This window comes from Vicugna pacos, unplaced genomic scaffold (genome assembly GCF_048564905.1).
Source record: "Vicugna pacos unplaced genomic scaffold, VicPac4 scaffold_19, whole genome shotgun sequence".
NCBI classification, from domain to species: Eukaryota; Metazoa; Chordata; class Mammalia; order Artiodactyla; family Camelidae; genus Vicugna; species Vicugna pacos.
In genome coordinates this window covers 24609272-24636043 of record NW_027328740.1, presented here as the reverse complement: position 1 = coordinate 24636043, position 26772 = coordinate 24609272, and the positions used below count along the sequence as shown (strand labels likewise).

Here is a 26772-nt window from a genome sequence, read left to right as displayed (position 1 = left end):
GGTCTACAAGATTGATGATGGCTAAACATCTTGAAGAATTAGATAAAATTTATAACCCTGTATAAAATAATTGTAATAGTGTGATTCTAGGTATAGAAATGAGCAACGAAGGGCAAACATTTTTTGGATCATAATAAACTAGTAAGACAGGCGATCCTGAGAACTTTTAGTATCAACAGATCCTGATAAAAAAACCTAACACCTTGAATGGCAGCTCAGAAATTTCTTCAGCTGAACTAGGTATGAGCCATCCTAGCACCGTGGGACAAAATTGGTCATGAAATGTCTCTCAAAATGTTGGTCGAATTTAGGACCAAGTCGGAGCACTGTGAATGAAAATACTACAATGTGAATGAAAATAATGCAACCATGTCAGTAAACAAAGAATACTGAAACCAAGACATCAGCGGCTATTGCCACCCCCAGCGAGTACATGCCTGCAGCCCAGCCTCACAGCCACTCACAGTGGTGCCCTCTGAGCGGACTCAGAATAAGAAACGACAGGAAACTGGCCCTAGGTAGCTAGGTGCTTGTCAAAGAAATGAATTCAATGACCAAAATGTTTCCTTATTCCCATACATAGAAAAGCACTTAATTCTTGAACTTGAGATACCTGGATTTCTTTAGATAACAAGAAAACTTTTATTGTCCCAATTACCTGGTGTTTGTTGTAAAGCTCCTATATAACCAGCTCCTTCCCTACCTCTTGGGAGAAGTCCCTCAGAGTGATCTGAGAGGCTTTCATCTCGGCTCGGGTCCTCCCTCCAAATAAAACATAACTCTTCACTTTTAGGCTGGGCGTTTATTTAAAGCAAGTCCTAGAAGAGACACAACTCATCAATTCTGTAATGGAACACACTGAATCAGGAACCAAAAGCGTGTTCTAGCCCAGAAAAACTACGGGTTCCCCTTTCTTCCTGTCATTATACAATCCCACCAGAACTCATTACTTTACTGTCTGCTCAGACCAAACTTAGAGAAGAGTCAACTCAACAGAGTGCCTTGCTCTGAAGAACCGCCTGCAGAAGTAAGATGGTCTGCCTGCCCTCCTGCACGCTCTGCTGACCTCTACTGTCCTCCTTGGAGACCAGGCCAACAGAGCTGTTCCCAACAGCTGCAAAGTCCCACACATTAAATAAAACATTTATTTTATACCATATGTAACTTATATACCCATCTCTGAAAACAGCTTTGACAGAAGCCCAAATCTTCAACTTTAATCTGCAAAGTCACATCCGGTCTCCAAGGGAAAACAGGTTTTAAGACGATGCTAAGGCCTCCCAAGTCCTCTCCACTACTGTCAACCAAACTGCCTGCAGGTCTGCAACTGCAGGAGGCTGCATGTCTGCTTTTAAAGCAACCCCTTCCTGTCCTCGTGTACTACAATGTCCCTCTATGCCCTCCCATCTCAGGGTAAGAGCAGCCGCTGCAGAAACTTGCAGGGCAACACTGACAGAACGGGACAAAGAGGATCAGAGCTAAACTAAGCCTTCTGATGACACGAGCTTGTCACATTGTCTCTTTACAGATCAAGATATATGTAGAAAGAGGTTCAGTGATATTGCTCAAAGTCACACAGCTAATAAGTGGCAAAGTCTATATCTCTGCTCCTCCCTCCGGCAGGACGCACCAGCTGGGACACCCACAGAATTCTCTTGTGCCTGCCTGACCAGTCCTTTCTTGTCACTCATAACCCACCACAGTGTCGGACCCTAGCCTGACTTTTCAGCATCTTTTTCCTCCAGTCTCTCAGTAACAAGGCTGCTCGGGCCACTGTATGACTTCCGACTCCCCAAAACCTCTGTGTTCAGGCTGGTCTTGCCTATGCTTCTGGCCCCCTGCTCAGAGGGTCTTCCTCCCCTGCAGGAGGACGTTTCCACTCTCCGCAGGAACACCCACACAGGGGAGCACTCCTCTCACCCTCAGCACGGCAAGTGTCCCAGGCCACATCCAAATCTGCCCCATTAGGACTGCGGGTGCCCAGGTCTGCTAGTCAGACCAGCAGCCTCAGAGCCAGGGATTATGCCTGGGTCACCCTGCAAACCTACTGCCCGCCTCACAGCCCCCAGCCAGCAGGTCACCTGGAAGTCACAGCAAGTGCCCCACCTAATCCAGAAGTCCCTTCATTTGCCAGCAACGCTGATGACTGGCTTCCAAACTTTGGTCAGTTTCACACAAAACAGCAGCTTCCACTGTGAAGCAGGGGGTTTTCACTTCTGCGCCCCATCCTTACTGGAAACGTCAAGGGATTCCAAAAGGCCTCTTCTCAACCCTTTTCTGATGACACCCTCTCACCCACAATACTCATATGCTCAAGAGAATTGGGTCCACGTGATTTTGTTTCCCTTACGCTAAGTGGCTCAAAACACTGCGGGATTCTTTCAATTTGAGTGTATTTGTACTCAGTTTCCCGGCTTTAATCAGTTTTTTTTTCCTCTCTTCAGTATCCCTAGCAGTTGCCACTTCTTACTCCCTTCAGCAGCCTCCCTCCCAACATCTAGTCTAGGAAATCATCTGTGATGAGGGCCCCGGGTGCAGTCACAGAAGATGCAACTAAGGCACAAAGAGGCTACATAATTTGCTCAAGAACATCAGCCTCAAACCCCAACATTGTGTGCCCCGTCCCTCTTTTTAACTCTTATGCTAAACAAGCTTTTGTAGATTATGCTAATAAACAGATGTGGTATCAAAATACATACAAGGACACAGATCAACTCTAAGATGTTGATTAACTCCACTATTTTGTTTCTATTTGTTTTATTTCTATTAAAAACATTAAGAACCTCTGCCCTCAATATAACAAAATGTTACTGGGTTTTAAAAACAGAATACTGAGGTGTTAAGTGTGTCATTACTCATACTTATTTGTATGTTCACAAGACAAAAGGATTTGAAAGTCTCTCTCCCCCCCTACTCACTACTGGCTCTCACCTGAGCTCTCAGAACACACATCTAACAGTCTTTCAATTTACCCACAGCTGAACTCATCAGTTTTCCCCCAGAACTCCCTCTGCATGTTTCCCTCCTAAGAGAACAGCAGGACCATCTCATTAATCCACCCAGAAACCTGGGCCTTACTGCATCCTACCTTCACAGACAGCATTCATCCTTTCCTTTTTACCATCTAAATATGCCTTCAAACTTTTCAATTTTACACACTGACCCTCACACAGCTCAAGTAGAAGCCACCAACACTGACCACCTGGACTCACAAGTCTCACAAGTGGCCCCAAAGACACTCTCCCCTACTTGAGACAAATTGGACTGTGTCAGTCCCATGCTTATAGGACTCTTTTCAAACCCACTCTTCTTAGAATAATCTCCCAGTTCTTCACCTGATGAATGTCTTTGCCATGAAACTCTCAGCTCAGGGAGGGCAGGACCCGCCCTCTCCACTCGGCCCCACCCTATGGCAGAACTTCAGCTTGGGAGGACCTGCTGAGAAACACCAGCCTGTATCTAAACCTGGTCTTGTGTTCTTAGCAAACTGCTTCACTTATCCATACAAATCCAAGGTAGATTAGAAAGATTTTAGATGTTGAGCTAGACTATTGATTTGGGGATTTTGCACTAGCAACCTGCAATTACATGTTCTAATCATACTGTCTTCTAAAAACCACACCCAAATTTAAATACTAATTGTGGAATGTCTTTGAAGTAAAAGGGACTGTACTTTTACAGACTTTATGTTTTATAACATGAACATCCTGCACAGGGTCACAAATGGAACTGCCTCACAAGTGACAGAAGCCAGATGAGAGGCATATATCAACAGGTCACAAAGATGGTAAGAGCAAAGTTGATTGTACAACACCCAAAAAAATTCCTCAAAGAACTGAAAACTCTGAATTTTCAAAGAAAATGTTATCATATAAAGAAATAAAATAAATAATCCTCTTCATCAGGGTTTCAAGATCTGACTCCAGAATTTTTAGCAGACCATACTGAATCCTAGCACAGAAAAAACAGATGGAATAATGGTGAGTAAGTTTCAGAAAAACTTCAGTAATTCCTGCACTTTTAAGTGGGCACACACTCACCTGCTGAAGGTGAATATAGATCGCATTCTGGAGAAATTTGGAAGCTTCCAGGCTCCGCTTCTGGATGGCAAGGACACGGACAGCTTTGAAGGATCTTTCTAACTGAGTCATCGGCATTCTAACACTGCAGGGGTAAAAGGAGGCCCTCAGTCAAGAGTAGAGATGTTCCTGTCGTGTCTCACAGGCTATGCCTCAGGGACTCAGTGCCCTGAAGCAGCCCTGCCCCAGGCAAGGACCCACAGAGTGGCCCACCCAAGCAGGAGGGGCACTGTGCTTGAGAAAGCCCATCCCCGATGGGGGCAAGAGGAGCTGATGGGGTTGTGTGAACCTATAAATGCTCACAGAAATACACCTGCATATATTCAAGTGATACAATTAACAGTATCAGGCTATTTAACAAAATTTCAATTGTCAGTGGAAATTTTACCATTCCTTTCCGCTTGTCCCCTGCACTCTGAGACAGGCTTAGGCTCTCTCACACCTGCAGCTCTGATGCAATAGTTGTGAAGTCATTTTAGTTTGCTGCAAGTGTCCTTGCTCCCCGTGTCACTGTGAATGTCCTCCCTAACACAGTCAGATGTCTTCCTGGATCTCTCTCTGAGTTCCTTGCTCCTGTTCCTCAGATCCAAAGATAAAGGGCAAGTGAAGACACATGACCAGAAAAGGCACTGTGCACTTGACCAAAGTCCTCTGTGACCCCCTAGGTTAGTGCTGCCCACCCCTTAATTTCGATTCTCAAGGTTCTGACCAGGGTGACGTTCAGACACGAGAGAGTCCTGGGTAATTAAAGGCTGCGTGTCTTGGGCGCGGGGACAGGTGCAGGAGATGGTTCTGGAACCGGGCCCCTCCACACCCCTGCTTCTCTCTCTCCGGAGGCCCTGCTGCCAAGCCCCCAGGCTCCATGATCTTCTCTCCTTCTCTTCTACTCTACTCCAAGCCCTTTTTCTCTTCCTTTATTCCCTAATTATCCCCAGCTGGAATAATTTTTCAATCACAGTACCTGAAAAATTTTCCCGCACCTGAAAAAGAGGTCTCCAGAGGTCAATGCCCATATGCTGGTTCCTGAAGACAGCCCCTGTTTAGGGGGACCCTCACCAACACTCACAGGGCATCAGGCATGTTGAAGGGCCGACCACTCCCAATAAGAGTTTGCTGTGACCCCAAGGCATGCACAGCATTCCTGATCACAAAAATGTATTTGGACCACTTATCTGTTATTAAGAAGCAAAAATAAAAAAAAAATTGCCCATATTTATTAATAAAATTATTTATCAGATGGAAAAAAATTGTAATAGAAAAGAACAAGTTTGACTCCATATTAGATGTGTTCCTTTGGCTTTTAACCTGTGCCCTGTTTTCTAGGCTCAGACTTGCTAGCTCTGCACCTTTTATAAAAGAAAGTTGCCTTTAGACTGAAATATCCAGGACAGACTATTCTCCGGGCTTTGATCTTTAAGGATGTTAGTTCTTCTGCACTTATGTAGAGATGGCACGTTGCAAAATAGAGAATAAACTTTGATTTCTTTTGGAGGTTTTACAGAGGCACCATGATTTGACCTACATGGACGGCTGCAAGAACAAAGGATTCCAAAGAAAAACAATTCATACAGCAAAAAGTTTGCAACAACCAACCACACCCCCACGCCTTTTTAGTATAAAAGGAGACTGAATTCTGACTTGGGGAAGAGGGTTCTCCAGGATATCAGTATGCCATCCTCTGAGTCTGCCAGCTTTTCAAATAAAGTCACTTTTCTTTGCTCCAACACTTCATCTCCTGATTTATTGGCCTGTTATGCAGCAAGCGGAACGAGTTTGGACTTGGTAATAAAATGACTGCATTGGTGGCAGTATGTCTCCACTGTTTCCTCATTTCCAGTATGTCACAACCTATCAATTTTATATGCTGTTTAACAACACAACCAAAAAACCTATCATAGGGAACTGATTCTACAGAAATAAAGTTATTTCTGCTCCTTCAAAACACTTTTTCTTTTCTATTTTATTTTGTTTTGCTTATTGAAAACAAAATAAAAGTGAAATCCTTTAATTTCACGTATTTTTGTTACAGCTATATATTTTAAATACTACAGAAAGATTTAAATTGCATTAAAAATGTTCATATATTATTATAAAGATATATACACAATCAATGCAGATTAGGAAAGGAATGGATATTTACTAAAAATCCACTGCACATCCAGTCTTTTACAAGCATATCCTGGAATATAAGCTTTAGAATCCAGTGGTCACCCACCCCCTTTCTCAACGCCGAGTGCCTTAGTAATCAACAACCAAGGCACCATCATAGAACCACGCGATCAGTATTTTAGGTATAAATGAGGGAATTAGCTCATTCAATTCTAAAACAAAAACCTTAAAATAAATACTGAGCTTAGTTACAGACAAAGAAAATTGTACACACAAAAGTAGTTTCTTCCCCAAGTTCACTAAGCTAATAACTGGTAAAGGCAAGTTTTGAGCTCATCTGCCTGATTCTAAAAACTAAGGTGGAAATCACATTTGATTGTGGAGGGTCCAGCAGCACAGCCTATCACCCTATCTTTGTTCAGATCTAGTCTTAGACAGCCTGGGACAGGACCCCATTCCTATGGAACTCGAGGGCTAACGATAACACAAAGGATTTTATATCAAGTAGTTTCTTATATCTCATTTATATAAAGTGTCAGCAGGTCAGCAGAAAAAACTGGGAAATACGAGTGGGTCCAGAGCTTTTTCTGATAAGTAACTCTATTTATCAGGACAGAGTGACCTTCCCATGAGAGGCCACATGGACCTAAAGTAAAGGCAGGTGAGCAATGAAAACTAGCAAGACCCTGGAAATCAAGCAAGAAGGATCCCTGCCATCCCCCAACAAGTTACCTCTTCACCCGCGTGGACACGATGGCAGAAGATCCAGGTTCTTGTCCAAGTTACACTATCATGGATTCACACCCATAAACAGTTATGACTCTCTGCTGTCTTAAGTCCTTCCCAACTCAAATATGATGACACCAATATCTCAGGAGAATGTCTATGTCTCCACTTCCTCTCTTCTATTAGGAGAATAATTCTATGGCCACAAAGCAGAAATTCAACTAAAAACACCATGCACGAAGCCAGGTGAAAGTCTGCGTAAGACACTTTGCTCTCACGGTCAGTGAATGAAAACTCAGAATAAGTGGTTCTTCCCCCTCAGTAAGTGGGAGGTAGCCTGATTGTGTGTGTGTGTGTGTGTGTGTGTGCGTGTGCACGCGTGTGTGTCTAAATCAAATACAATGAATTCTGGGATGTGTACAGTTTTTTTTATGTTACTGTTATTTCATGAGAATGAGACAACCTTAAAAGTAATTGGAATCTATTGTTCTGAGAGAGTCTCAGGTTCTTTCGGTGGAGGGGGGAAAGGGGTAAGGAAAGAAGAAAAGAAGTAAATGAAGCAAAGGAGTAAGAATACTGCTAGTGAAAGACAAGACATTAATTTTGTTCCTACTTATATCACACACAAATTAGGGACTGGCTTTCCTCCGATGACTTGTCGAGCACTGAGTTGCAGAAGAAGAGGCAATAGCCCATTTCTCACTGAACTTGTGACAGTACGTGGCATCTTATAGACACAAATCATTTACCCAGATCAAACACTCTAGCAGCAGGCCATAATTATCCTGTTTTGAGAGACAAGAAAACAGGGGTTGAAAGAGTGTATATAACTTGACAAAAGTCAGAGGACCAGTAAACAAGAGAGGATGAATTCAAACTCAGATCTGAATGCAGAGTCTGCTCTTCTCACTCCCAGGGCTGGAAAATCCTTAACACACAGGCTCCCCAGCTCCCCTGCAGTGTTCCTGACACCAAGCATTTGCCATGGCGATGGTCTCCAGTTCTCACAGACACAGTGCTCTGTGCAGCCAATAACCTCCATTGGACCTTGTTCATCTACCTGCCACGCCCACCAGGCTTCACCATAAAGGCAGGAAAGCTGGCTTTCAAGTACATACAAAGCCATCCCTGGTCTTAACTGGGCTCTTATGTGGCTTCTCAAGCCTAAAAGCAGCCATGAAACTGCTCACAATTTGCACATGAGCCACAATACCTCTCTCCTTCTGTCTCCCCACCTATACTACTTAGCTGTGACCATTTAGATAATCTTGGATACAAATTTTGAAAAACAGAAAAGAAAGGATTCTGCAACAAGTATTTAATACTTACAATTTTAAATGACAAGTTACAAAGTGAGTATTTACAAACCGAATCTGCCTTCCTAGGTGTCAGTTTTTACAGCTTAAAAAATATAATAGCAAAAAGCTCTCACTTAGAAAATTAACTAAAACATAAACAATTATCAGGAATAAACTCAAAAATAATGCCCATGTTCTACATGGAGAAACTACAGGACTGTACTTAGGGGTAAAGTAAGAGATGTGAATGTAGAGACATCAGCATATTGCATGGAGGAAAGCAGTTTTGTAAAGATCAAATTTCTTCTAAAGATAATTCAAAACTTTTTTAAAAATCCTATGAAAACACTTTTCTGTTTTTTTTTTTAACTTGAACAAAGTATTTTAGAATTCTTCAGGAATAATTAAGTCATAATACTAGCCAAGAAAATTTGGGATGGAAGAAAAGAATCGAAAAAAAATTGCACTGTCAGATATTAAATAAATTTTTACATTTTGTAAGATATGGCGCTGGAGTAAGAAAGTAAGTTTGACAGAAATAAACCATGAGCTCAAAAATAGACTCTAGTGTACATAAGTATTTTGTACACGTGGGATTTCAAATCAAAGAGAAAAGTATGAATTCAATAATTCTCCTGGGGCAGAGAATCACCTGGAAAGAACAAATTCTATTCCAGTCATAATGACCACAAGAAAAATTATAGAAAGTGATGTGAATATTAGAAAGTACTAATAACAACGAATACAACTCTTTGCTCACATTAATTCAACTTCCTTTCACTGTAACAAGCACTATTATCATCTCCAAATTAGAGGTTACAAAACCTACAGAAGAGATTTGTACCGTTATAAGAAAGTATTTCTAAGAATAATACCAAAAATAAAACCCAAAAAGAAGACATTTACTAACTTAAGTATACTTTGGGCCACAACAAAAGTAAACCTACTGAACAAAATGAAAGGCAAGAAATGACAAGTAAAAGCTGTGTGATACATGTTGATAAAGTCAAGGGGTTACTGTTCATAACATACAAAGAGCTGTCACAAAGCAGCAAGAAGCTCCCTCACTTAAATGTGTGCAAAGGACATAAGGGATCATTCACTTTTTAAAAGTCAGATGGCTAATAAGTGAAAAACGCTGAATACCTCACTGGTCATCAAATGCAAACTAAAACAATGAAAAAGCACTTTTGCTCATCATATTGGCAAATATTTTTAAAAGATATTCTAGCTAGTGTCCATCTGTGAGAGAACAAACTGTGAGCGACGTGTTTGGAGGACGACATGTCAATGCATATGTAAACTCTGAAAAACGTGTGTACACACAGACTCAACTCCACTTCTAGGAATCGTTTAATTTAGAAAAATTTAGTTCAAAAAGATGTAGTCATCAGGATATTTTCACAGCACTGTTTACAATGGTGGGAAGAAAACATGAACTGAAATCATATCCAGCGATATAGAATTGGTTACATAAGTTATTCTACATCTTTTCATTCCCCACTGGAGAAGGAATTTCTAGAGTCACTTGAAAAGAGCCTGTGATGAATGTAAATGTCACATCCAGGGACTAAATTTCCAGAAGCCTTAACTAGAGGAATACTCATATGAGATCACAGGAATATTTGCAGAAGAAGCATGCCAGTCAAACATCTTTTTGACAGTGGAAAATGGAGAAAATTTAAGTGTCCACCATCAAGAAAATTATGCAGTAAATCACAGCGAGCTGTGGTGTCTCAGGGGGCCGGAGTTTCAGCGTGGTCCTGGGTCTTGTCCACAGCAATCTCCCACCAAATGTGTCCTTGCACAGGAGACCACACCTGCACATCAGGGGACCCCTCCACTCTATCTGAAAGGACCGGGTGAGTCTGGATTGGGAGGATGTCTATGATATACACCTGAGTGAATAAAGCGAGCTGCAGAAAACATATAGTATGACCTTATTTTTCAATAAAGCATATATGCACACACATATACATGGATTTCTCAGATTCATGTATGTATCTATGTATGTATGTGTATATATATATATATATATATATATATATGTCATAGGCATAAATTTCATGAAATATATATACCACATTGTCAACAGCTTTTACCCTCAGGAAATAAGGGGAAGTAATATAGGGGTCTATCGGTACCACCACAGTTCTCTTTTTGGTATTTCAGTAAAGTATACTTGGAATTTAAAGGTTAATTTAAGTCCGAAGTAAAATGGACGATGTCTCCACAAGACAGAATGCTATACTGGTCATTAAAAATCATGCCAGGGGAGTTAGAATATTGTAGAAAAACACATAAAAAGCCAAATGGAAAATGGAAGTCTCCACACAGTAAAGAGGCCCAGCGTGTTCGCTGGTTTTTATGAGATAATTGATACACACTGACGAAAAGAACAGAAAATAGATGTTAAAGTGTTAATTATTATCTCTGAATTGTGGGACCAGGATAGTCCATTTTGTCCCTTTTCTCAGACTTATTATATTAAATACACTATTTTTCATCTAAAAAAACATTTTAAGAAGTGTAGTACCACTCATTGGAGAAAATACACGAGTACATACAGAAACAAGTAACTAGGAGACACCGCAGCAACGTCACGCAATGTAGAAAGGGCGATCCTGATAAACACAGCGCAGTTACATAACGACCCACAAACTGAGATCACCTGCTGTAACAGGACGCGGCCCCCTTCTATTTGTCAGTTGTGTCTTCAGGGCTGAGGCAGTTCTGAGCACGGCCAGTGTCAGTGCTGGTGTCTGGATGGATGCCACTGGAGGTGAGGGCACCTGCAAGCCGAGAGGAAGAACAGAAATCATCTTCTGCTTTTTCTGTCTTGTTTCTTTGTTACTTTAAAAGAGAGGCATAAATAAGATAAACTGTGAATCTTCCCTAATGAAATTTCAGTAATGAAACTGTTCTTAAAATCTTTACAGCTTATATTTTGCCTATAACTGTCTTTTCAACAAAGCATCATATTTATTAAATGTTAATTAACTCAGTTAATTAACTTCCTGTTGAAACCTTCTATTAAAGAATATGAAATGCATATGTAAAAGCACCACGCCTGTAGTGACTACCTTAGATGTCTTGACGGCAGTGCAGTCAGCCCCCACCATCCCGTGGCACTGAGCTCCTAATGCTGTTAAGAGAGCACGCTGCTGCCTCAGATGGAGAGAAACTGTGAAAGCATTCTCTGAAATCTACAGCACTGACAAAACATAAATGACAAATCCCAGGCTCCTTGGAGGCTGTCATTTTCTTTTTCTGTCCAAACACAGTCAATGAGCAGAACCGCCCCATTCCCGAGCCATGGGACTCACGTAGGAAGGAGTTTGGGAGAAATTTCCAGGTATAGAATGTAACCAACTATATGTAGAACTCTGACAAATAAAAGATGAAATACTCTGATTCTGGAAGACAATCAAAATATTCTCCTAAGCCTTAGTAGCTGGAAAGGTTGGGCTTCTCCTTAGCCACTTATTTATTTCACAGCCAGCGAGCATCTCCCACAAACCCTGTTTCCCTGTGTCTGCTGGGAGCCTCGTGCACACTCTTGATGTCCATCTTATAAGGCACAGGGCAGAGGCGTGTATCTCACGCCTGCAACCCTCACACAGGCTTGCCTCCTAACCTCACTGTCTGAACTTGGCCCCATTTTCTCACCTGTTTATTTGGCATCTGTTCTTCTTTAAGCTGCCTGAAGTGCTACTTGGAACAAGTCAGAAGAATGAGTGGGTAGAGAAATGGACAGATGGACAGGTGAGAGATGGGCAGACAGACAGAGAGACTTCAAGAAAAGGGGAACAAAGAAAATTTCCTATATAAAATCCTCTTCTAGTCAGGTAAGAAAACCACCACAGAGAAGTGTGAAGAGGCAAGTAGCTTAGGGCTGTTTCCAGGATTCCATGTAAAGTCACACCAAGAGATGAGAGGGTAGAACTATAAATAATAAAAGAAAAAAGCACGCATTCTTGGAAAATATTATCTACAATATGTACTTTCTAAAGAATAGATTCAAATCAGATGAGCGCTATAACACAATCATTGGGTATTTACAGAAGTGAGAATCCCATCTCCAAACCACAAAGTATCCCTTTGGAACACTGAGAGTCTACACGGTGTGGTCATAAAGCCATCTCCGCAAATCCATTCTATCCTGCTCTTAGGAGAAATGAGCAGCTGTGCTGGGGCTCCCCACGCACGTCATTTACACCCTTGAGCACATTTACGGGGGAGGGATGCCTTGGGAGCCCCATCCCTGCAGGACAGAAAACAAGTCCAGGAGAGGCTAAGCTGACCTACCAGTTCTCCATCTCACAGGACTGGTCACTCCAGAGCAGGACTTGAACTCGGACCCACATTTGTAATCAAGTTACTACCGTGCTTTGTGTGCTTTTTGTGCGTATAATCCATTTGTTTCCGACATGAAAGGATATTTAATAAATATTCGGTTGTCTTGTCTATCTCATTAGCTCACAATTAATCTTTATATTGTTGAATTGTGCTCTTTTCCCCTGGAGAAAGCAACGGAAAGAGCAGGGGTCAGAATGAGGTGGGGCTCCATTCTTTATTTGGTACCTCATCTCATCCAAGTCCCCAATGAGAGAGAAGGGGCAAATGTTCTCTTCAACTTTTAAAGAGAGGGCTCCACTGATGGTGACTTACTCTACTCCAAAACCGAGACTGGGGGTAGGGCACATGCAGCAACAAGAGCACTATCACATGTAGGAAGGCGAAAACAGCTCACGGGAGGGCTCAGGGGGTCAGCCTGATTTAATTTCAATCGATAAAAGAATAACACACTCTAAAAATACTAGCATGCAATCGATTTGCTCTTTCTTGTCATCTAGAAAGTTTTCGCAGTCCCCATTTAACATTATCATGAACCAGTGAAAGGATGAGTTTACAGACAGGGAAAATCAATGCCACAGGCAGGCTGAAAACCAGGCTGGAGGAAAGGAAGAGAAACGGCATAGTTAAAAAGAGGGGAAAGGCTGGGAAAATGACATCATCACAAGGACTCTCAAGCATCATCCAGCAATCATATAATCATTCATTCAAGAGAGAATTACCGACGTCTCATTTCATGCAAGATTTTACAGAGGGCAAAGCAAGAGTGCAGCGTCCATGTTGGCAGCAAGTGGCGGGGCTCAAATACACTTCTGATCCCGGTACCTTGCACACTTGTCCTCAGTATAAAGGCAAAGAAAAAAAGTAAAATAATACTCTGTAAACTCTATGCATTGTTGAAACAAAATTAAAGAAGACCTAAATACCAGGACAGACACTCCACACACATTCCTCTATCAAAAGAAAGTGCTCTTGGAATGGCAGTGCTCCCAAGAGCGATCCGTATATTCAACGTGGTCTCCATCACAATCCCAGCGGGCTCCTCTGCAGAAACTGACTACTTGCTGCTACAATTCATATGGGAATTCGATGGTCTCAGTAACCAAAACGTACTTGAAAAAGAAGAACAACGTGAGAGGACTTGTAATTCTCAATTTCAAACCCTACAGCTGTACCTCCAGATGATATTAGAGGCCATTTTTAAGTTATTACTGTGTTTATCCTTATTTTCTAAATTGTGTACAATGAATATACCTGAAAGAATAAGAAAAATATAAAGTAAGGTATCTTTTAAATCATGCACACCGATTCATTCAATGGGAAAAAATTATTTTAACTATAAAGAGATAAATAAATATCTAGTGAAAAGGGACTACTTTAAAACAAGTGTGCATTTACAATTTTCATAAATTGAAAACCGAATAGCAGAAATACATCAAGTTTCTAGGGAGACCGGTGAAACATATTAACAGTTATTTTCAAAAATTCTAATTGAACAATGAAAACTCAAAGGGAAAATCGTGATTGACAGCCCACAGCAAACACATGGAGAGCAAAGGCCTAGATATCACAGTTCCTTTAAATCTGCTACTAACTCAATAGGAGAGGAAATTCCTCACTGAGGGGACAGTGGAATCCCATGCATAAGACAGGATACACAGTACAAACTGCAGTAGTATCGGTAGTGCATATCTTAGAAGAATTCTAAAGTTACAACATTGCTGAAAAACTATAAAAACAGACACACAGATTAAAACACACAGTCATATATATTATATAGAAACATATGAAGTCTGCTCCCATGTTGCATAGAAATACAAACATATATGTTCATTTATGGGCATTGATTACTTTATCCCAGGTAGAATATTTCAACTAAAACAAATAATCAATAATACACAACTCTTGTCAAATCTAGTTGATAAGTTACTCTGCTATATAACCATAATGTGTCTAAGATAGACCTAAAATTAGTGGAAAAGATCTTTGTATGGTTTCTTGAACTCTTTTCAAAATTCCAAGTTTAATTTTTAAATATATCTGAGCAGTATTTCTATATGATCTTTTCCCTCGTGAAATGAACAACACAGTCTGTTGTCAAAATTCTGTCCTTACAATGATTCACGAGCACCATATCCTCACAAAACTGCTGGACAGCAAGGCATTATCCAGACACTGTGACAAAACAAATGAAATACAAGGAAGACAGTGACCCTATTCTGGAGGGCTTATAATCTGTGTCAACACCGGGGTTTTTATTTGATTGGTTTGATTGTTAGAAAAATAAAATCACTCAGGTACATTCTTCTTTGAGCATTCTGTAAGTCATGGCTCTGTTTTTAGTGAGTGTGATGAGCAGGAAAGGCTTGAGCATGAATTGATTAGGTCAACTAGCATCAATCATCACTCGAGAGTGAGTAACAAAGAAGTAAACTGATAGAAATGTTTCCGCCTACATGAGACCTAAAATAAACCTACACTGATCTCTGCAAGGAAAATGAAGGGATGAGGTCCCCAATGAGAAAACAAACTAACAAGAAATCAAAAAAGGAAAGACTTTTTCATTAACGAATCCAGGAAGGAGTGGAGCATGTTGGTGAACATCACAGATGCTGGGGACAAACATGAGGGCCTGAACTCCCACAGCACTGGGTAGCTGTGACACTGATATGTTAGTGAAATTTTCTGCATCTCAGTCTCCTATCCATAGACTGGTGCAACAACAGCACCCGTCTCCTTGAATGGTCCTAAGAATTAAGTTATTTTATATATAAACATTTAAATAAAATACCTCAGATTTTAACTATTACCCCAAAGCACAAGGAACAAAGAAAAGAGTGATAAATTGGAATTCATCAAAATGTAAAACTTTGCTTCAAAGGATACCATCCAGAAAGTGAAAAAACAACAGACAGGAGAACATTTTTTCAAATCATTTATCTGATTAGGAATTTGTATCTTCAAATAAAAAAACCTCCTACAAATCCACAATAAAAAGAGAACTCAATTAAAAAGTGAATAAAGGATCTGAAAAGACGGAGAAGATGAAGGAGTAGAAGGACGCTCGTAAGTCACCCTCTCCCATAAATACACCAAGACCCACATCTACAGACCCACTCAGCCAACATGAGCACCTGCGAAACTTCGACAGAACATCGCCGTCTTCAAAAGATAAAGATGCCAAAAATCTGGTAGGAGAAAAGGAAAAAAGAAAGAACAAAAGGCAAAGCACCGCGGGAGGGTTCCCGCAGGATGGGAGCGGCAAAGGAGGACTGACGCTCGCTCGCTGGTCTCCCCTCTCCAACTAAGAGGCCAGCGGGGAGGAGGGGGAACCTCCGGGGCTCGCATCTGTACAGAGCAGCCCTTGTCTGAGAGAACTATGTTAAACGGGCACAGAGCGTACCCCCGAAGCCCAGCCTGAGACGTGGGCCGGCAGCGGCGGGCAGGGCCATGTTGCACAAGCCGGGCGGAGGACGGGGGCGGCTGCACGGAGGCAGCCCCAGGGGACTGCAAGTGGCTGAGCGCCGTGGCTGTGGGTGTACAGGGCAGAACAACCTGGGCCCTGCATAAAACAGCAAGGTTGATGTGCTCTTGGGGGGAAGGTTGCATACCCCCATCTCTGAAAACCCACGGAAACTTTTTGGGGGAAGAGAGGTGGGGCTCAGGCAGAGCCGCCATATCGTCCGGTGCTGAGCATCCAGGCGGGGGCGGGGGCGAAACCTGCATCCGCACCGAAGGGCTTAGCAGCCTCAAGGGCCAGACTGAGACGGGCCTACATCCCGGGGCAGATAGGATCCTTCCATCCTGGTCCCTCAGAGAACTTGCTTCGCAAAGACAAAGAAGGAGCTGGGTTTTGGCCCTGAGCAGGGACAAGGCTGTCCCTCGGTCTTCCCGGAGCACAAGTGCGGAGCGCCGATCAGGGCGGAGAGCGCAGCTGCACAGAGCAGCTGAGCTACCGGTGGCGCAGGTAGAGGGAGAGCGGCCCCCCGCCTGTCGGGCAGGAACACAGCCCCTGACCGAGGTGCTGGGAGGGGGCACGACCGGCCCTCCTGCCTGGCCAGTCTGCAACATCTGACTGCGCCATCCGGAGGGGCAGTGACCCGCCCGCCCGCTGACAGCAGAGGAGAGCTGCACCTGACCCCGTGTTAGGAGGAGGTGCGGTCTGCTTGCCGACAGGTGCTGGGAGCAGTACAGAAGAGGGCGCCAACGGAGGGCCTATGAAAACAAGCTGAGCTTCCAAAACAGGACGAAGACAGAAGGACTTCACATTAAAAGCACACAGACTCCAGGAGAACACCGACAACCCCCCTTTTTTTTTAAAATCTGTTTTTACCTGTTCTATTTTCTATTACTCTCATAATTTTTACTTCTTAATTCATTTCTATTTCTCTTGGGTTTTGATGTCCTGTTATTGATTAGACACAGGTTTCAAATACATCTATTCATCTCCCCCCCTTATATTTTAAAGATTTTAAAAGGACGTCTCAACCCGATTAATTCTCTGCTTCAACTCGCGCATCTATTATTCATTATACACTGTTTCAAACCCTCTTTCTCCCTTCTTATAAAATTCGTTCTCCCTCTCTTATTTTTTCCTTTTCTTTCCTAAGTTCTATTCCTAAATGGGCATTAGATAGATAAAATACTTAAGATCCAAATTAGACAACTGATACTCCATAAACCACAGTGCCACAGAGGTATGAGCAAGATGAGGAAGCAGAGAAACCTTTCCCAATTAAAAGAACAAGAGGAATCCCCTGAAAGAAAGATCAATGAAATAGATATCGATAGACTACTGGATCAAGATTTCAAAAAAGGAGTGAGCAAATTGCTGAAGGAATTAAAAGAGATAGTGCTTAGAGATATAAAATATGTCAAAAATGAAATTGAAGCTATAAAGAAGAGCCAAGTAGAATGGGTAAACTCATTGACAGAGATGAGGAATGACCTAATAGCTGTGCAAAGCCGAGTAGATAATGCAGAGGAATGAATTAGTGATCTAGAAGACAGGGCAATAGAAAGCAACCATTCAGAAGAACTACAAGATAAGCAAATAAAAAAATAATGAAAATAGCATAAGGGACTTATGGGATAATATAAAGTGTACCAATCTTCGCATAATAGGGTTCCCAGAAGGGGAAGAAGGATCAAAGGGGATTGAAAAGGTTTTTGAAGAAATCATGACTGAAAACTTCCCAAACTTAAAGAAGGAATCAGATATCCAAGTACAGGAAGCTCAGAGGGTCCCAAACAGGAAGAACCCAAATATACCCACACCAAGACATATCATAATCAAGATGGCCAGAGTCAAGGATAAAGAAATGATTCTAAAGGCAGCAAGAGAAAAGCAAAGATTAAGTTACAAGGCAACCCCCATAAGGCTCTCAGCTGATTTCTGCACACAAATACTACAGGCCAGAAGGGAGTGGCAAGATATATTCAAAGCCCTGAATGAAAAAAAGATGCAACCTAGGATACTTTATCCAGCAAGGCTATCCTTTAGGATAGAAGGAAAAATAAAGAGTTTCACAGACAAAAATAAGCTGCAGGAGTTTACCAACACTAAACCCATGCTAAAAGAAATACTGAAAGGGCTATTCTAAATAGAAAAGAAGCAGAATGCTACAGAAATGAGAAACTCACAACTGGAAAGGTGATAATTCATGAATTACAAGTAAAGTAAACACGAAATTATAAAAGAAGACATGCAAATCACTGAGAGTGGGAGAGGGAGGCAGGGAAATATAGAATATTTTTTCTTTCTTTTTTAAATGTTTTAACGATAGGATGGGTTTGAGATCATGTTACTATCAGTTTAATACAAACAGTTATAGTAATGGGTTAATAGATTAAAAAAAAGGATAACGACAAGCCAAAAATTTACAAGGGAGTCACAAAAATTAACTAAAATCAATGATAATACAAAGGAAAATTATGAAACCACAAAAGGAAGAAGAAAGGAACAAAGAGGATATACCAATTCAACTGCAAAGATAAGTTTAAAATGGCAATAAACACACATCTATAATTAATTACTGTAAATGTTAATGGACTAAATGCTCCAGTCAAAAGACATAGAGTGGCAGACTGGATAATAAAGCAAGAACCTTCAATATGCTGCATAAAAGAGACCCACTTTAGGGAGAAGGAAACATATAGATTGAGAGCGAAAGGATGGAAAAGGATATTCCATGCACATGGAAAAGCCAAAATAGAAGGTATTTCAATACTGATTTCAGACAAAACAGACTTTAAAACAAAGGCCATAAAGAAAGATAAAGAAGGACATTTTATATTGATTAAAGGAGTGATACAAGATGAAGATATTACTCTCGTTAATATATATTCACCCAATATAGGAACACCTAAGTACATACAAGAATTACTAACAGAGATAAAGGGGGATATTGATGGGGATACAATCATAGTTGGAGATTGTAACACTGCATTAACATCACTAGACAGATCTTCCAGACAGAAAATAAACAAGGCAACAGAGAAATTAAATACTACAATAGAAAAACTAGATTTGGTGGATAATTTCAGAGCATTACACCCCCAAAATAGGATATAGATTCTTTTCAAGCGCACATGGAACATTTTCCAGGATCGACCATGTACTTGGGCACAAAAGAAACCTGAACAATTTTAAGAAGATAGAAGTTATCTCAAGCATCTTTACTGACCACAATGCCATGAAACTAGAAATCAACAACGGTGAAACAAAGGAGAAAAAAAGGAAAGCATGGAGATTGAACAATATGTTATTGAAAAAAACAATGGATCAATGAGGAAATCAAAGCTGAAATAAAGAAATACCTTGAAACAAATGATAATGAAAGCACAACCACTAAAAACCTATGGGACACAGCAAAGGTAGTGCTAAGAGGGAAGTTTATAGCGATACAGGCCTTCCTCAAAAAAGAAGAACAATCTCAAATAAAGAAGTTAACCCACCAACTGAATCAATTAGAAAAAGAAGAACAAAAAGCCCAAAAAGCAGCAGAAGGAAGGAAATAATTAAGATGAGAGAGGAATTAAATACAATAGAGATTAACAAGACCATAGAAAAAAATCAACCAAACCAAAAGCTGGTTTTTTGAAAAAGTAAATAAAATCGACAAACCTCTGGCCAAACTCACAATGAAGAAAAAAGAGAGAGCACAAATTAGCAAAATAAGAAAGGAAAATGCAGAAATTACAACAAACAAAATAGAAATACAGAATATCATACGAGAATATTATGAAAAACTACATGGAAACAAACTGGATAACCTAGAGGAGGTGGACAAGTTTCTGGAAATCTACTGTCCAACAAAACTGAATCAAGAAGAAACTGAACAGTTGAACAATCCGATCACTAGAAAGAAATAGTTATAGCAATTAAAAACCTCACTACAAATAAAAGTCCAGGACCGGATGGCTTCACTGGGGAATTCTACCAAACATACAAAGAAGAACTCATACCAGTCTTTCTCAAACTCTTCCAGACAATTGAAAAGGAGGGAATACTCCCAAACTCATTCTATGAAGCCACCATCACCCTGATACCAAAACCAGGCAAAGGCACTACAAAAAAAGGGAATTATAGGCCAATATCACTGATGAACATAGACGCCAAAATCCTCACCAAAACTTTAGCAAATAGAACCCAACAACACATAAAAAATATTATACATCATGACCAAGTGGGGTTCATCCCAAGGACACAAGGCTGGTTGAACATACGGAAATCAATCAATGTAATACATCATATCAACAAGAGAAAGGACAGAAAACACATGATCATCTCAATCGATGCAGAAAAAGAATTTGATAAAATTCAACATCCATTTATAATAAAAACTCTCGCCAAAGTGGGTATAGAGGGAACATATCTCAACATAATAAAAGCTATATATGACAAACCTACAGCCAGCATAGTACTCAGCGGTGAAAAACACAAAAACTTCCCACTAAAATCTGGGACAAGACAAGGATGCCCACTATCACCACTCCAATTCAACATAGTCCTGGAAGTCCTAGCCACAGCAGTCAGGCAAGAGAAAAAATAAAAGGGATCCAAATTGGAAAAGAAGAGGTAAAACTGTCATTAAATGCTGATGACATGTTACTATATATAGAAAACCCTAAAAGGTACACCAAAAAGCTTCCAGAGCTGATTGAAGAATTCAGCAAAGTAGCTGATTACAAAATTAACGTTCAAAAATCAGTTGCATTTCTTTACACTAACGATAAATCAACAGAAAAAGAAAGTAAAGAAACAATCCCCTTTAAAATAGCACCCAAAGTAATAAAATATCTGGGAATAAATCTAACCAAGGAGGTGAAATATTATACACAGAAAACTATAAACCATTGATGAAGGAAATTAAAGAAGACTTTAAAAAATGGAAAGATATTTCATGCTCTTGGATTGAAAGAATCAATATTTTTAAAATGGTCACACTGCCCAAGGCAATCTACAGATTTAATGCAATCCCTATCCAAATACCCAGGACATATTTCACAGAACTAGAACAAATCATAATAAAAATTATGGAACCATCAAAGACCTAGAATTGCCAAAGCATTACTGAAGAGAAAGAAAGAGGCTGGAGGAATAACTCTCCCAGGCTTCAGAAATACTATACAGCTATAGTCATCAAGACAGCATGGTATTGGTACCAAAACAGACATATAGACCAATGGAACAGAATAGAAAGCCCAGAAATGAACCCACTTACTTTTGGTCAACTCATCTTCAACAAAGGAGGCAAGAATATACAATGGAATAAAGACAGTCTCTTCAGCAAATGGTGTTGGGAAAACTGGACAGCAGCATGTAAAACAATGAAGCTAGAACACTCCCTTACACCATATACAAAAATCAACACAAAATGGATTAAAAACTTAAACATAAGACAAGATACAATAAACCTCCTAGAGGAAAACATAGGCAAAACATTATCTGATATACATTTCAAAAATTTTCTCCTAGAAGAAATAAAAGCAAGAATAAACAAATGGGACCTAATGAAACTTACAAGCTTCTGCAGAGCAAAGGAAACCAGAAGTAAAACAAGAAGAATACCTACGGAATGGGAGAAAATTTTTGCAAGTGAAACCGACAAAGGCTTGATCTCCAGAATAAATAAGCAGCTCATACGACTCAATAAGAAAAATTAAACAACCCAATCCAAAAATGAGCAGAAGACCTAAACAAGCAATTCTCCAAGGAAGACATAGAAATGATCAAAAAGCACATGAAAAAATGTTCAATATCACTAATTATCAGAGAAATGCAAATCAAAACTGCAATGAGGTATCACCTCACACCAGTCAGAATGGCCGTCATTCAAAAATCCAAAAATGACAAATGCTGGAGAGGCTGTGAAGAAAGGGAAATCCTCCTACACTGCTGGTGGGAATGCAGTTTGGTGCAGCCACTATGGAAAACAGTGTGGAGATTCCTCAAAAGACTAGGAATAGACTTATCATATGAACCAGGAATCCCACTCCTGGGCTTGTATCCACAAGGAAATCTCCTTCAGGATGACACCTGCACCCCAATATTCATAGCAGCACTATTCATAATAGCCAAAACATGGAAACAGCCTAAATGTCCATCAACAGGTGACTGGATAAAGAAGATGTGGTATATTTATACAATGGATTTCTTTTCATCCATAAAAACCGACAACATAATGCCATTTGCAGCAACATGGATGCTCCTGAAGAACGTCATTCTAAGTGAAGTAAGCCAGAAAGAGAAAGAAAAATACCATATGAGATCGCTCATATGTGGAATCTAAAAAACAAAAACAAAAACAAACAAAAACAAAGCATAAATACAGGACAGAAATAGACTCACAGAAAGAGAATACAGACTTGTGGTTACCAGGGTGGTGGAGGGTGGGAAGGGATGGACTGGGATTTTAAAATTGTAGAATGGATAAACAAGATTACACTGTATAGCACAGGGAAATATACACAAAATATTATGATAAATCACAGAGAAAAAAAGTGACAATGATTGTGTATATGTCCATGAATGACTGAAAAATTGTGCTGAACACTGGAATTAGACACAACATTGTAAAATGTTTATAAATCAATAAAAAATTTTAAAAAAGATAAAATGAATCTTATATAACATAGTGAACAATAAGGACATCATGAAAAAGAAAACAGATCAATTTTTTTTAAGAACTATACAGAACTTATGGAAACAAAATACAGATATCATTTGGTATATAAAATTCAATGTATGAGTTAAGTAACATTTTAATCTTCAATATCTAGGGTGTTCATTAAAATTCAACAGTAATCTCTAATGTAATTGTTTAAAAGAGAATGAAAATACAGAAGTCAAAATGAAGAATGCAAAATAGGCCGGTCACTATTCTAAGTTCTTCATATATTTTATCACTAAATGCTCACAGTCTTTGAGGTGTATAGTACCACTTTTTGTATATGAAGAAATTGAGTTTCAAAGTGATTAAATATCCTGGTTACATGGTTAGCAAGTGAGGGAATCAATCCCAGATAGGCAGTGTCTAGACGCCTTGCCCTTAACCATGACTGCAAGATATATAACAGGCAGGAGAAAAGCAGAGCAAAGCAAATAGAAATCACAAAACAAGATGCCAGAAATAAGACATTATCACTAATCACAATGTATTTAGATGAAACAAATAATGAGTTAAAAAATTTACAGATTTCATTTACCTGAGACAAAGCATAATTGAAACTTAAAACTGGTTGAAAGCTTAGAAAAATAACAGAAAGAGGTCAAAAGTTAGAGCCAGAAAAAGAGACACCTGAGAAATACTAATCAATGGAAAGGTAATCACTCAAGCCTCCCTCAGGTTCATAGGTACCTGAAACCCACCTTGGCCTGACACTTACCAGCTCTGTGCCTGAGCGAAACACTCAGTCCCCCGGAATCTTCGTTCACTCCTCTGTGAATGTAAGGAATCATCCCTCCCTGCATGTGGCCAATTTGTATTGATGCTGTGCCACGAGTACTGGCCAAGACACCTGAGGACCGTCAGTGAACAAATAAGGATCCTTGTCCCTGTAGGAGTGAGGAAGAGCAGAATATAAACTACAGTCGTGACAGTCATGTGAAATATATGGTATTCTAGAAGGTGATAGAAATAATATGATCAGGGAGAGGCAGTTTCTGGGGCAGAGACAAGGGGAAGGCAGTTTCCAATTTAAAATGAGATGGCCAGAGCTGGCCTTACTGAAGACCTTCAGAAGGGGGTGCTAGTTGCTGAGCTACCTCTAACATAGCACCACACACTGGGTGACGGGAACCACAGAGGCTCACTGTCTCACAGCCCTGGGGGCGGGGAGTCTGCAGGCAGGGTGTCAGCAGGGCTGGTTCATCCTGAGGGCTGGGAGGGAGAGGCTGGTCCAGGCCTCTCTCCTTGGCTTGGAGACGACCGTCTTCTCTCCACATCTCATCACGTCATCTCCCATGTACACGTGTCTGTGCCCACATTGCCCCTTTTTATCAGGACACAAGTCATACTGGATTAGTGTCCACCCTAATGACCTCTTCTTAACCAATTACATCTGCAACAACCCTATTACCAAATGGTGTCATGTTCTGTAGTCCTGGGGGTTCAGCATATGACTTTGACAGAGACCGGCCAGGGCAACAGGCCTGTGGGTGCATGTCTGATGTCCCCAAGAGCCAGCAGGGAGGCCAGTGTGGCTGGAGTGGAGTGAGCCATGGAGAAAACCGGAGATGAGCTCAGCTTGCGGAGGGGGAGGAAACCTGTAAGGTCACCATAAGGACTCTAGCTTCTTCACTGAGTGAAATGAGAAGCCATTGCAGGATTTTGAGCAGAGAAGATCACACCCAGGGTCTCAATCACGCCTGATTTAGGTGATGAGGATGAAAATATTTAGGCTTTTGAGCTGATAATAGTTAGACTACATGTTGGACTTTGAATTGATGTTGTAGTAAATGAGACTCTGGAGGGTGTTGGGATGAGGTGGATGCATTTTGCATGTGGGATGGACAAGAACCATTGGGGCAAAAAGAACAACTTGGTAGAATAATGGCCCCCAATATGTCCATGGTCTGATCCCTAGAACCTGGGAATATGTCACTGTGCATGGCAAAAGGGACTCTGCAGGTGTGACTGTCAAGGACCTTGGGATGGCAGATCACTGTGGGAAAGCAAACGTCATCACGGAGGTCCTTAGAGGAGACAGGCAGATTGGTCAGAGACAGAGATGTGAAGTAAAAGCAGAAGTCACAGTGACACAGGGCCCTGGGCCAAGGAGTGTGAGCACCTCTGCAAGCTGGGAAAGGTAGGAAGATGAATCCCTCCCAAGAGCCTCGGTGTGGAACGGAGCCTTGGCCACACGTTGGTTTTAGCCCACTGACATTGACTTCGCACTTCTGCACCCTAGAACACTGAGAAAATGGATGTGTGTTACTTTAAGCCACTGAGTCTGTGGTCCTTTGTTACAACAGCAATAGGAAAGGAACTCAGGAACCAACATGGACATGAACCACAGGCTGCCTGCTCTGCTGGCAGGAAGTTCTTTGTCTCTGATCCTGGGGGAGTGTCCTGTCTTCTGGCAGCATCCACAAACTACCTCATGCTAACTTGGCAGCTTGCAGGTGGTCAAATCTTAACCCTGCACAGTTCTTGATATTTAGTTAATAAAAAAGATGGTGTCATCATGGGTATTTTTCCATCTTTTAAATACACTTCAGTCTTCTAATTGAGAGACTGTGTAAATAGTTTTCAATCTTAATAATAAATAACTGTGGTTTTATTTTGTTACTTAAATTACGAATAATAATATTCACATTAGTAAAAGTTATTAAAATCAACATTCTTCAATGAAAATATCAAGTTTCTTTTTGCATGAACATGTATTAACTACAAGAAATGTTCCATGCTTGTTCTACGATTTAGTGTTAGAGTCTTAAAGAATAATATTTTCCTCAAAAGGTATTATGACGAGGGGATTTCTTTTGGTGGAATGGTTCCTACATAAAATTTGATGAATGGCTCAGGCCACTGGGAACCTAGAGATGATAGAAATAAGGAGGCATTATAAACACAGAACAATTTTTAAAGGAATTAAAAAACTTGATGTGTGAAAACAAAGAATCAGAGAATATTCTTGTGAAATAAAAGTATTTCTCAGCATAAGCAAGACACTGGGTGAACAAATCTAAAATGAAAAAAACACCCAGAGATTAGCAGCGAGTCATGCATGCAGTGGAACTGATCAAAACCAAGTTGTTTCCAAACCAGTGTACAGGCTTGACGCCTTCATAAATCAAGTCTGTGTGGCACCAGGCCACCTCAAATACATGTTGATGAGATATTTATAAGCTCTTCAACATCCCAGCTCAAAGCCCACACAGGAGCCACACGACTATCACCTACACGTCTGCAAAACACACATCATAGTGAATAGCACTTTTCTTGCTAAGTAGTCGGTGGCAGGGCACTGTGAGCAGATAGAGATACAGGGACACAGGGACACAGAGGCATCTCCCCTCACTCAGCTGAGAACTTCCCGTGCATTCCTGGGCACAAGATTGTCATAATGTACACCATGCATTGATCTTCCTCCTAGGAAAGAAACGACAGTGTTGTCCTCAGGTTTGAGCAAGGGTGGCCGGGGGATCTCAGAAGAGCTGTTTCAGCACAACCAATAGAAATGATGGCCACCGTGACCACGAGAGACGTCCCCTGCCATCTCGGTAGGTACTTCGGTTCCTGACAAAAGCTGGGCTCAATAAAGGGTTGAGTAGAAGGCACAGACCTGAGGGATGCCCCAGCAATAGGCAGGAGGTAGGGCCTGGTTTATACTGCTCTGGGTGTATCCCAGCCTCATTCGAATATGAAATCAGAAATTTGCAAAACAGCAGAGCTGGGATGGATCACCTACTCCAGACTCCTCACCTTACAGTTAAAAGGGTGGCAGCCCTGACAGGCAAAGCAACGTGCTAAAGGCAGAGCGTGGAAGTGGCAGCACCAGATGAAACACACCGTTCCAACCCCCGTTCAAGGCCGCTAACACTGAGTATGGGGCCAAGATTTCCAACTAGGAGAATGAGAAAGTGTAAATACTTTGTTCCCCCCAAAACCCCAAATGTTTTTAAAGGCACAAAAACTCACCTTAAATAGCTCTCTTCTGAAGGGGCACTCTTCTGTCTCCATCTTTCTATCTGTCTC

At 40.9% G+C, this 26772-nt stretch overlaps 1 long non-coding RNA gene across 1 annotated transcript in view; it reads right to left on the bottom strand.

The window, feature by feature from the left end:
- LOC140693342 (uncharacterized) overlaps positions 1-26756 on the bottom strand; it is a 32591-nt gene extending 5835 nt beyond the window's left edge. Inside the window, exons 1-6 of the long non-coding RNA XR_012069092.1 lie at positions 26716-26756; positions 25978-26166; positions 24863-24986; positions 23459-23627; positions 10884-11004; positions 4041-4164 (exon numbers count right to left, since the gene is read on the bottom strand). This is a non-coding gene — a long non-coding RNA (uncharacterized lncRNA). The remainder of the gene's footprint in view (positions 1-4040; positions 4165-10883; positions 11005-23458; positions 23628-24862; positions 24987-25977; positions 26167-26715) is intronic.
- Positions 26757-26772: the final 16 nt, after the last annotated feature.